Here is a 13,076-nt window from a genome sequence, read left to right as displayed (position 1 = left end):
TCACAGATCATAACGTCATCATGTGCCATGTTACATAACTCTTTCATCCTACTTAACTCCGTAACAAATCAAGAAAATGTATTCTTGATGGTTCTATCTTCCGTGATGTTGATAAATTTGAAAATCAAATCGTGCTATCACGTTCCTTCATGCTTAGAACATTATAATCATTCGAAACTCTATATCTATAAATTCTGGACCATTATTCGCTTAACTTGAAGTCGGGAAGAGAAAACAAAAGCATAGAGCTTTGAAATATAAGGGAGAATATAAAGTCCGATAACAACACATAAATTACAAACCGTGTATATCAATGTTTATCGCAACATAAAGACACGGGAGAATTAAAAACATTATAATCCCGAGGGCGAAGTAGAAGAAAGCAGATTCCTCTGGTGGAAGTTGGAAAAGGAGAATGATTGTTGCGATAGTAAGGATGAGGACAAGGATCAGAACTGGATTAATCATTTTCAGAATATTTTGGATGTTTGAACTAAGAAAGAAAGTATAAGAATGGTGAGAATAATGGAAAGGAAGAGCTTAATTTATACTGGAAATATCAGACGTAGTAATCGGGGCAGATCACCGTATTTAATTAAAGAGATCTTAATTTCCATAAATCCCGAAGAATCAGATTTTATAGATCTTCAAGATTTTCTTTAAATCCCTTAAATTCCGGAATTCAACCAAGGCAATGTCAAAAGTTAAGACGCGCCTTATTTTCTAAATTCAAACCTGACTACGTCAAAAGTTAAAAACAAATCTTTGTTTCTCATTTCATCCTTTTGTGAATAGCTTCATTCGCACTCTTCGAATAATCGAATTATTTTTATCCATATTACTCAATGATGATAAAACTCAAGTTATCAACTCATATTCGTCAGGAAAACATATTTATTGTTAGCTATGACGACCTCACTCAAATTTCGGGACGAAATTTCTTTAACGGGTAGGTACTGTGATGACCCGGGAATTTCCGACCAAATTTAAACATAATCTTATATGATTCGACTCGATAAGCAAAGTCTATTAAACCGAGTCTCATTATGTTTGAACTATTTCATGATAACATTTGACCTTTAACTATTTCCGACGATTCACGAACCTTTAATTGTAACTAAGAATGTAAATGTAAATAATTATATATAAAACTAATTATATTAGTATTAATGAACTATTAAGTAATTTTGTTATTATAAAAGATAACTGATGTTATGCGAGGTGTATATAAAATAGCTTATATTTTACTAGGAAAAACTATTAAATACGATACAATTTTACACAAGATATTTATTTATTTATAGAATGGATATACTTAAACCTTGCTACAACACTTATAGGCAGTGTACCTAATCGTACAGTAGTGTAGTTTTTAGTAAGTCCGGTTCGTTCCACAGGGAAATCTTTAAACAAAGCTCAACGCTATATTAGTTTACTTTTATAAAAATACAAATATATATATAAGTAATATTATTTATAAAGGGGGTTTTTACCGTTTAATGACCGATTTGTCGATTTTAAAACTTTAGTCGCAGTTAAAACCAAATGTAAAATATTAAAAATAAATACAAGACTTAAATTAAAGCGTAAAGTAAATAACGATAATGAAATTGCGAATAATAAAAGTGCGATAAAATAAACTTGCGATAATTAAAGAGTACGATAATTAAAAGTGCAATTAAATAAAATAACAATAAAAATGCGATAATTAGAAGTGCAATTAAATATAAAATAAAGGAAATTAAATATGAAATAAAAGAATTATGCTTATTTAAACTTCTGTAATCATGATGTTTGACGTGTTGATTTTAGTTTTATGCCCATGGGTTAATTGTCCTTTGTCCTGGATTATTTAATCTGTCCGTCTGGTTTTTGTCCATAACAGTCCATCAGTCATAAATATAAAGTGCGAGTGTCCTCGTCAAATTATTATTATACCCGAAGTTAAATATTCCAACTAATTGGGGATTCGAATTGTAACAAGGTTTTAATACTTTGTTTAATGAATACACCAGGTTATCGACTGCGTGTAAACCAAGGTTTTACTACTTTGTTAACAATTACACCAATTACCCTTGAATGTAATTTCACCCCTGTTTTAATTATTCTAGTGGCTATTAATCCATTCCCGTGTCCGGTTAAATGAACGATTATTCGTACATATAAATACCCCGCCCATCGTGTCCGATCGAGTGTATATGGTAATTTATAGGGACGCCCAATTGTAAATCTTTATATTAACATTAACAAACTTTCATTTAGTTAAACAAATATAAAGCCCATTAATAGCCCATAGTCTAATTTCCACAAGTGTCGTTCTTTTGTCCAAACCCCAATTATGGTACAAAGCCCAATTACCCAATTTTAGTAATTAGCCCAACATCATGATTACTTCGTTTTAAATAAGCATAATAATAACTTAGCTACGAGACATTAATGTAAAAAGGCTGAACATAACTTACAATGATTAAAAATAGCGTAGCGTTACACGGACAGAATTTCGACTTACACCCTTACAACATTCGCTAACATACCCTTATTATTAGAATTAAAATTAAAATTAAAATATAAATTATATATATATATATATATATATATCGTTTACGTATGATAAGAGAAGAAAAAGATTATATTTTTTTGATCAGAATTCGGTTTGCTTTATAGGGGGTTTTTCATTTTGGGGCTCCGCGACTCGCGGTGAAATCCTCTTCAAACTCCGCGAGTCGCGGAGAATGAATTTACAGCTCACACCCTTGGAGTCTTTCTCTGCCGACGGTTTTTATTTATAAATATAATATATATATAATTAATATAATTAATTATATATTATATTATATTTATATGCATAGTTAACTTGTAATTTTTAGTCCGTTGCGTCGAGCGTTAAGAGTTGACTCTGGTTCCGGTTCCGGATTTTCGAACGTCCTTGCATACAATTTTATATTTTGTACTTTGCGTTTTGAATCTTGTACTCTTGTAATTTCGAGACGTTTCTTATCAATAATTGGAACCTCTTTGATTGTCTTTTGTTCTTTTGAGCTTTTTGGTCGTTTGCGTCTTCAATTCGTCGAATCTGTCTTTTGTCTTCATCTTTTATTATTTAAACGAATATCACTTGTAAATAGAACAATTACAACTAAAAGCTTGTCTTTCTTGAGGAATAATGCTATGAAATATATGTTCGTTTTTAGCATTATCAAATATTCCCACACTTGAGCGTTGCTTGTCCTCAAGCAATATTGTCTTGAAATACTTGAATCACTTCTTTATTCTTCACACTTTGTACATCAGTGATTTCTATAAGGTGGTATAAACAATGGTAGTAACGATATGGTTTACAGTCCCACATGACTATAAAAATTTAGATCCATTAAGGAAATTGGATCTTTATGAAAACATTTGATCTTTTGAAAATTAAATCTAGTTTTTACCCTAGATAAGTTTTCCGGAACAACCCTTTACCGGTATTTGCAAAATATTTTTGTGGGTTTGGTGGGTTTCAGATTTGAAAATTTTAGCTCAAAACTTGCGATTTTGTGTCACCCACTTGCTAACCTTGTATTTAGAAAGCAACACGTCCAGTTTACTTGTCCCGTATATTACCTTTCGGCAAACTACCGTCCGGTTGTAAAGGAAAGCGTTGAACAAGCAACTGTTAAGGCAATGTCCCGTGACATGCTTTTGATTATGGTCTATAACGTGTCGGACGCAATTACTATCCTTTGTAGGAGCAATAGTAAAGCTCACCCTTATAATTTTTCGGTCTGGCACAAGGTCCTGTCTTCGACCATGCTATGCAACCACCGTTCTTACGGTTGACACCTGATTTAGTTCAGGTGACCTAATGAATTCCAGGTGAATTCCTAGGATTTTACGTTCAATGGTAATGAACGTATTGAAAATAGGGTTTTCAGAAAACAAATCGGTTTGAAATTTTGATCAAAATATTTTCTCGTTCAAGCTCGAGTTTAGATATCATTGAATTCCATGAGTTTGAATTCTCAATCTTTTAGGTCAATCTCTAGGATTGAGTAATATCAGTCTTAAAAGCTGATTTTTAATCTTTAAGGAGATTATCCTTTCTGGGGATCTGATTCATTAGTCTTATCCAGCTAATTTGCATGGTGCCCCCCCATTGTACAAGATAAATCCTTCTCATGGTTAGGATAAATCTGACCACATGGCGACCCTGTTTAATGCTGAGGTCCGTGGATTTCCTGCTGATTTTAGTGATGACTTTTCTAGATTTTTCGTCAACCTACAGCTGGTCTGGACGACAACTTCATGACTTAAATCAAGAAGCGCGTGTCTTTTTCGGAAGACTTTACTTCCTTTTAATGATGGAATTGATTCATCGTGTAGATCCATCTCTTCTTTTCTTTCATCGGGTAAAACAGTTTAGTTTAGTCCAAAGCAAAAGTATTTTCAGTTATTTGTTACAGATATATGTGACATATGTTTAAGATAACTTGGTAAATTTTCCCACACTTGGCTTTTATTTTCCTTTTTATCGTCCTCTATTCCATTTTAAATGAATTTTAACATTTTAGTTTGTTTCTTAATTTATGTCCTTTCCGAGGTAACAATAATTTCGGTGTTAAAACCTAGTTTTATCGTTCATAAATATGTATAAACATGATTTTGAATTCATTTAATTGAAAATTTTGAAAAATTTTACTAGAATTGGGTAGTCAGTATATAAGACTAGGGCTGTTCTTTTTTATCAGAGAGCACTAGATTCTAATACAACTACTGCTTTACTAGTATTTTTAATGGTAACCAAGTGTTTAAGATAAAAATTTTAAAATCCGAAAGAATTTAACCCCTTCCCACACTTAAGATCTTGCAATGCCCTCATTTGCAAGAAATCAGGAACAATTTAAATTATTGAGGGTGATTTGTGTGAAAATGATTAAATTTTTACCAAAGTTTCCAAACATATTCGTGTTTGTTTGCTGAATGATAAATGGTGCACATCATTTGTTCATTCCGTCTTGTTGTTATTTCACATATATTTTGCATCTTGTCGTCAAAATTAGTTGCTTTTGCTGAACTTAATGCCAGTCTTTGAAAATGCGTTGTTTTACCCTGTTGTGTACATAAGATAAACTGCAAACATATATACATATTTTTGAAGTTTGGTATATTACCCCACATTCAAAAATTATTAAAATCTAAGAATAAAAGTTAGACAATTATAAAAATGATTACAATATTAACAAAAGTATTAAACGTATCAATAATTACAAATTACAAAATAAAAATAATAAGTAAACTAAGGATGATATTGGTACCAATAGGGGTTCCAGGCATAACCATAGGTGCTATAGAATGCTTCGGCAGGGTCATACGTAGGATATGGTGGCTGCATCTCTATAGACCAAGGAGGGAAGATGGGTTTCGGTGTAGGAATATAGTTTCTACCTATATGTTGGCAATGAGCTATGATTTGGTTCTGATGAACTTGTCAATCTTCAAATGCTCTCTGTCTAGCATTTTCGTATTCTTGAGAAGCTATAAACCTATGCATTTCTTGCATCTCATTCCCCCCTCCTACATTACCTTGTTGCTGGTTTCTCTCCACCTGTGGATGTCTACCATGGTATCGTACTGCGGCGTTATTTCGCCTCTTCAAAACTTTCGCACCATGGTATACATTTAAACCTATAGTATCGCGGGGTTCCGGCTCTTCTAGTAATAATCCTCCCCGACTTATATCCACACCAAGATATTCACCAATCAAAGTAATAAAAATACCACCTCCTATTATGCTATGTGGTCGCATCCCCCGAACCATAGCTGATAAATAATAACCCACACAATATGGTATACTTACAGCGCTTTGTGGGTCTCGAATACACATATGGTAAAACAAATCTTGTTCATTTACCTTTTCTTTGTTTTTACCCCTTTGTGTAATCGAATTAGCTAAAAACCTATGTATTACTCTTAATTCGGCTCTATCTATATCCAAATAAGAGTAATTTCCCCCTTTAATATCAATCCTCTACAATCGGCAGACGCTAATTCCTCAGGCGTATATATACGTAAAGCCTGAGCCATGTCCAGTAAAGACATGTGGCGCATCGAACCGCCTAACAAAAATCTAATAAAAGAACGATCGGTTAAACTAGCTACCCGATCATTCAACTCTATACTACATAACAATTCTTCACACCATACTTTATATACAGGTCTACGTATGGTGAATAAACATACCCAGTCATTAAAAGAAGAATTACCATACCTCTGTACAAGTAATTCCCTAATTGGCCCGGCCAATTCTACAGCTTCTAAGGGTCCCCATTCTATGACCCTCGGTACCTCAACAACCTTAGAATGAAGAGTATGCAAACCCCGTTGATATTTTGGATAATCTATCCAAAGTCTGTCAAATCTCAGGTTCGGGTGCAACTCTTCCAAGTGCATATCGGAAAAGGTCATGACTGGATGAGGTATATCCTGCTTGTAGTAGTTATCTACCTCCTGTTGTTCCAAATTCTCAGCAGGAGCATTGCGGGCTTGGGATGAAGATTCACCCCTTTCATTCTGCAAAACACATCAAACACAATTTTTGTGCATCCAAATATGCATTAGTGTCAGCAAAATCATCAATCAAAATAATTACAATGACATTATCAATTTATATCAAACTTAAGCTCATTTTCACATTTTTATCAAATCTACACTTTTTCAAATAAGCATATACGAAAATGTTCGCCAAGTTCATAAGCATTCAACTCAAATAACATGTCAAAATAATCATTACTAGCAATTAAACAAGTCTCAAATGGCATTATCTTTCAAAAATCAAGTTCATGAATTTTAGACTTGAAAAAGTCCACTTTAATTCTCAAAATCATGTTTAGGCTCAAAGTTTGGATCATTTAACTACCTAGACATGTTACACTACTCAATTTAGCAACAATTCATGACAAAAATCGGCCATAACCTGTTTATATCAAAAAGCCCCAAATTTGCACAAGAACAAAAACCCTAGATTATTCAAAATTTGAAGTTTAAAGCTTCTAATCATGTTAAACAGCATCAATCTAGGTTATACAAGCATAATACATAAAAAATTTAAGCATAATTACACTAAAAAGCATCAAAATCAAATTGGGAAAAAAATGACTCAAGAACACCAAATTTCGGATTAAATGGTGTTTAGGTGTAGAAATTTACCGTTTTTCTTGAGTAATTCTTAGATAGCATCCTTCTCAACATGATTTTAGCAAAAGATTTGGTGATTAACGGTTAAAAAATGTGATTTTGGGGGGTTTTTTTCGTGTTTTTGCGGAGTGTTTTTCGCAGGTTTTTATTGTTTTGGGGTTGGGACTGATCTGTTCCAGCTCTTTATTTTTTTCTGATTTTTCATCCCTCCGCGAGTCGCGGCGAAATGCACTTCAAACTCCGCGACTCGCGGAGTTTTTTTTTTTTTTTTTTTAATCATTAACTTATTAAAACAATTAAGTACTTAATTTTAAAATTTTGTTTCCCTTGTTATTTAGGACGAGGTCGTTTCGGATCGATGTCCTAGTCCGTCCTTCGACAAAATTTTAAAATTTGTCTTTTTGTAGCGATTGTTTTAAAAGCTAAGATTTTTGGGTTTTTTCAATGTTTTTGGCATACTCTAATTCAATAAGATTAAAAATAATGATAATAAAAGTTCTCGTCCCTCCCTTGGGTAAAGCAATTTCGGTTAAAAGACCTAGTCTTCAACTTACGACGAATTTTAAAAATCATATTTTTAACTTAATGAGATAGAGTAAATTTTTGTTTTTAAATTCACACAACTTAAATATAAAATTCAAAATTTATATTAAAAGTTCACACCAAACTTAAAATTTGAAATGCATAAAATTAAAAATTTATATTTTAAAAATTCACACCAAACTTAAAATTTAAAATGCATAAAATTAAAAATTTATATTTTAAAAATTAAAAATTCACACCAAACTTAATTTAAAAATTCATATTATAAATTCATACCAAACTTATATTAATTTTTCAAATATTTACAATTTTAAATATATTGTTTTTATAAAGTTTACAATATTAATTTAAGATTTAAATATTAATTTTTAAAAACATGGTAAAAATAAAATTAAAAATCTTTTTGTCTTTTTATCCCACTTTAATCAATCAAATATTATCAAAAATATGCGCCCCTCTTTTCGGTAAAGTAATTTCGGTTCCAAGACCTAATTTAACTCATGACGAATTTTTGAAATATTTTGTGTTGATTGATTAAAGATATTTATACCTTAAGAATAAACGTTAAATTTCGCAGTGATGTAATAAATTTTTGAATGATATCAATAATTTCGGTCGCCAAACCTAATTTTATTCAATATCAATTTAATACTTTTTAGCGAACAAATTAGCATTTATTATCAAAAGGTTAAAAATAAAAATAAAAATAAAAACTGTACAGACATACCTGTGAAATAGATTTCTTAGTTATATGATCTATCCCATTCATAAGATAGTCGGTTTAATTGGTTTTCCATGGCTACATAGGCGTAACCTCGAGCATTCAGTATCTTTTCTTCTAAACATATGAACGGTCCGTCTCTGCATAAAGTAACAAATTCGGTATTTGAATAGGTTTGATTATTGGAACATTTACCTCCATGTGACCATTTTCCGCATTTGTGACATCTTTCTAGGTGTCGTGCTCTTCTTTTCGCTGCGGATTTTGATTTTCCTTTACCAAATTGTAACTTATTATCTTTGCATCTGGATTCTTTTCTAACTCCGTCCATTCTTTCTCTGATTACTGATACTATTTCACTCGGTAGTATGTCATTATTACGTTTAGTGATCAAAGCGTGTAGCATTAGACCATGGTTTAGTTCACAGGCAGTCTTCATTTCGTAAAAACCTAAAAAAAAAAAAAATTCAGAATGGGGGGAGAAGACTAGTTCTTTAGGGTCTGCTAGGGAAAGACCATTCGGGTTCCATTTTCGAGAACTACACGAAAACAGACAATCTAACTCTAACAGAAATACATATTATCCTTTAAAGACTTGATTCTCCCCACACTTAGTTAGCTGTGGTGTCGAAATTGTGATTAACTTCGTTGTCGACTTCCATCGGACCATGTATGTAATGTTTAACTCTGTGACCATTAACTTTAAATTCAATCCCATTTGAATTTATTAATTCTATCGTTCCGTATGGGAAAACTCTTTTGACTATGAATGGTCCAGACCATCTTGATTTCAATTTTCCAGGAAATAGCTTGAATCGTGAATTGAAAAGAAGAACTCTGTCTCCTTCTTTAAATTCTTTTGAACTTCTGATTCTTTTATCATGCCATTTCTTCGTTCTTTCTTTATAGATTAACGAATTTTCGTATGCTTCATGTCTTAATTCTTCTAATTCATTTAGTTGACTTAATCGTAGACGTCCGGCTTCATGTAAATCAAGATTACATGTCTTCAAAGCCCAAAATGCTTTGTGTTCAATTTCTACTGGAAGATGACATGCTTTTCCATAAACAAGTCTAAAAGGTGTGGTTCCAATTGGAGTTTTGTAGGCTGTTCTAAAAGCCCAGAGTGCATCCTCCAATTTAATCGACCATTCCTTCGGATTTGATCCTACGGTTTTCTCTAGAATACGTTTTAAAGCTCGGTTGGTATTTTCAACTTGTCCACTTGTTTGTGGATGATATGCGGTGGAGATTTTATGAGTTACTCCATATCTTTTAAGAACTTTCTCAAGTTGATTATTACAGAAATGAGTACCCCGATCACTTATTAAAGCTTTCGGTGTTCCAAACCTTGCAAAAAGACGTTTTAAAAAGTTGACTACAACTCGTGCATCGTTAGTTGGGAGAGCTTGTGCTTCCGCCCATTTAGATACATAATCAATGGCTACGAGTATATATAGATTATTATGAGATTTTGGAAATGGACCCATAAAGTCAATACCCCAAATGTCAAATACTTCACATACTTGGATGACATTTTGTGGCATTTCATCACGTTGACTTATTTTTCCGGCCCTTTGACATGCATCACAGGATTTGCAAAGAAGGTGTGCGTCTTTGTAAATTGTAGGCCAATAGAATCCAGCTTCATAAACTTTTCTTGCTGTTAGTTGAGGCCCATAATGCCCTCCTGTTGGTCCTGTGTGACAATGGTTTAATATTTTACTAGCTTCATCTCCAAATACACATCGGCGTATTATTCCATCGGGACAACTTTTAAACAAATGTGGATCTTCCCAGAAATAGTGTTTTATATCACTGAAGAATTTCTTTCGTCTTTGGTATGATAATCCTTTTTCAAGGAATCCACAAACTAAGTAGTTTGCATAGTCTGCAAACCATGGGATTTCTTTATAATCTATCTTCAATAGATATTCATCAGGAAAGTTGTCTTGTATGGCCGATTCATTTAGAACTTCTAATTCGGGATTTTCAAGACGAGAAAGATGATCAGCGGCGAGATTTTCTGCTCCTCTTTTATCTCGGATTTCAATATCAAACTCTTGTAAGAGTAAGATCCAACGGATTAATCGTGGTTTGGCATCTTGTTTCGAAAATAGGTATCTAAGAGCAGAATGGTCGGTATAGACCACCGTTTTTGCTAGAACGAGATATGATCGAAATTTGTCAAAAGCAAAGACAATAGCAAGGAGTTCTTTTTCAGTAGTTGTATAGTTCGTTTGTGCTCCTTGTAACGTCTTACTAGCATAATATATAGGTTGAAATCGTTTTTCAATCCTTTGTCCTAAAACGGCTCCCATTGCAAAATCACTTGCATCGCACATTAGTTCAAATGGTAGATTCCAATTTGGTGTTATCATGATCGGCGCATTAGTGAGTTTCTCTTTAAGAATATTAAAAGATTTGATACACTCATCTGAAAAGATGAATGGCGCATCCTTTTCTAGGAGTTTATTCATAGGAGTGGCAATTTTAGAAAAATCTTTTATGAAACGTCGGTAAAAACCGGCATGCCCTAGAAAACTCCTAACTCCTCTAACATTGGTGGGATGTGGAAGTTTAGCAATTACGTCTACTTTAGCTCTATCCACTTCAATTCCTTCTTTTGAAATTTTATGTCCAAGAACGATGCCTTCTTTAACCATGAAATGGCATTTTTCCCAATTAAGTACTAGATTTGATTTTTCGCATCTAATTAGCATTCGTTCCAGATTAACTAGACATGATTTAAATGTATCACCGAAGACTGAAAAGTCATCCATGAATACTTCCATGCATTCTTCTATCATGTCGTGAAAAATCGCCATCATGCACCTTTGAAAGGTTGCAGGGGCATTACAAAGTCCAAATGGCATGCGTTTGTAAGCAAAAGTACCATAAGGGCACGTGAATGTGGTTTTCTCTTGATCTTCGGGTGCTATTGGAATTTGAAAATATCCGGAAAATCCATCTAGAAAACAATAGTAACTATTTCCGGCTAATCTTTCCAACATTTGATCTATGAAAGGTAAGGGAAAGTGATCTTTTCTGGTGGCGTCATTTAATTTTCTATAATCAATACATACACGCCATCCTGTTACAGTCCTAGTAGGAATAAGCTCATTTTTCTCATTTGTAATGACAGTCATGCCACCCTTCTTAGGCACGCATTGAACTGGGCTTACCCATGGACTATCAGAAATTGGATATATCAAACCTGCATCTAGCAGTTTAATAATCTCTTTCTTAACTACATCTTGCATATTAGGATTTAGTCTTCGTTGGCGTTGCACATACGTTTTATGACCTTCTTCCATAAGGATTTTATGTGTGCAATACGAAGGACTTATTCCTTTAATATCATGAATCTTCCATGCAATGGCTGGTTTATGAGCTTTCAACACAGAAATGAGTTGTGATTTCTCATTTTCAGTAAGAGAAGACGATATTATTACAGGTAATTCAGATTCACCATGTAAATAAGCGTATTCCAAATGGTTTGGAAGTGGCTTTAACTCTAATTTCGGAGGTTCTTCTATCGATGATTTATATCGATATCTGTCTTCTTCTTTTAGCATTTAAATTTCTTCTGTTGTTGGTTCATATCCATTAGCTATAAGTGTAGCTAACATTTCAGCTTCATCAATTGGTTCATTACCTTCTCCTAAAGAACATTCTCCTGTTCCTTGTAATTCTGGAAATTCTTCTAATAATTCTGCATGTGCATCTATAGTTTGAATATAATAACATGTATCATCTGCAGATTGTGGTTGTTGCATTGCTCTATCAACTGAAAAGGTAACACTCTCATCCTCTATACTTAGGGTCAGTTTCTTACCAAACACGTCTATCATTGCTTTAGCCGTGTTTAAGAATGGTCTTCCTAATATGAGAGGAACTTGAGAATCTTCTTCCATGTCCAAAACAACAAAATCTACTGGAAATACTAAAGTACCAACTTTAACTAGCATGTTCTCCATTATCCCTCTAGGATATTTTATTGATCTATCGGCTAGTTGTATGCTTATTCTGGTTGGTTTCAATTCTCCAAGGTCTAGTTTAGCGTATAGTGAATACGGCATTAGATTTATACTAGCACCTAAGTCTGCCAATGCTTCTATTGAACTAAGACTACCCAGAAAACATGGAATTGTGAAACTTCCTGGATCAGATAGTTTTTCTGGTATCTTATTCAACAGCACTGCTGAACAATTAGCATTCATGGTAACAGCCGAGAGTTCTTCCATTTTCTTTCTATTTGAGATTAGATCTTTCAAGAATTTAGCATATCTAGGCATTCCTGAAATCACATCAATGAAAGGAAGATTTACATTTATCTGTTTAAACATATCCAAGAATTTGGATTGCTCGGCTTCAAGTTTTTCTTTCTTCATTTTACTCGGGTAAGGAAGTGGTGGTTGGTATGGTTTAACATAAGGTTTATCCTTAACTTTGTTATCTTCATTAACCTTCTCAACTACCGGTTCTTTTTCCTTATCTTGATCAGGTTGTGGTTCTTGTGGAGTAGGAATGGTTTCATCGGAAGTTACAGGTATTTCAGGTGGTTTAAGTATTGTACCACTTCTTGTGGTAATAGCTTTAGCTGTTTCATTTCGGGGGTTAGCATTTGTATCACTAG

Source organism: Rutidosis leptorrhynchoides, chromosome 6 (genome assembly GCF_046630445.1).
Source record: "Rutidosis leptorrhynchoides isolate AG116_Rl617_1_P2 chromosome 6, CSIRO_AGI_Rlap_v1, whole genome shotgun sequence".
NCBI lineage: Eukaryota > Viridiplantae > Streptophyta > Magnoliopsida > Asterales > Asteraceae > Rutidosis > Rutidosis leptorrhynchoides.
This window is presented reverse-complemented; position numbering follows the sequence as displayed.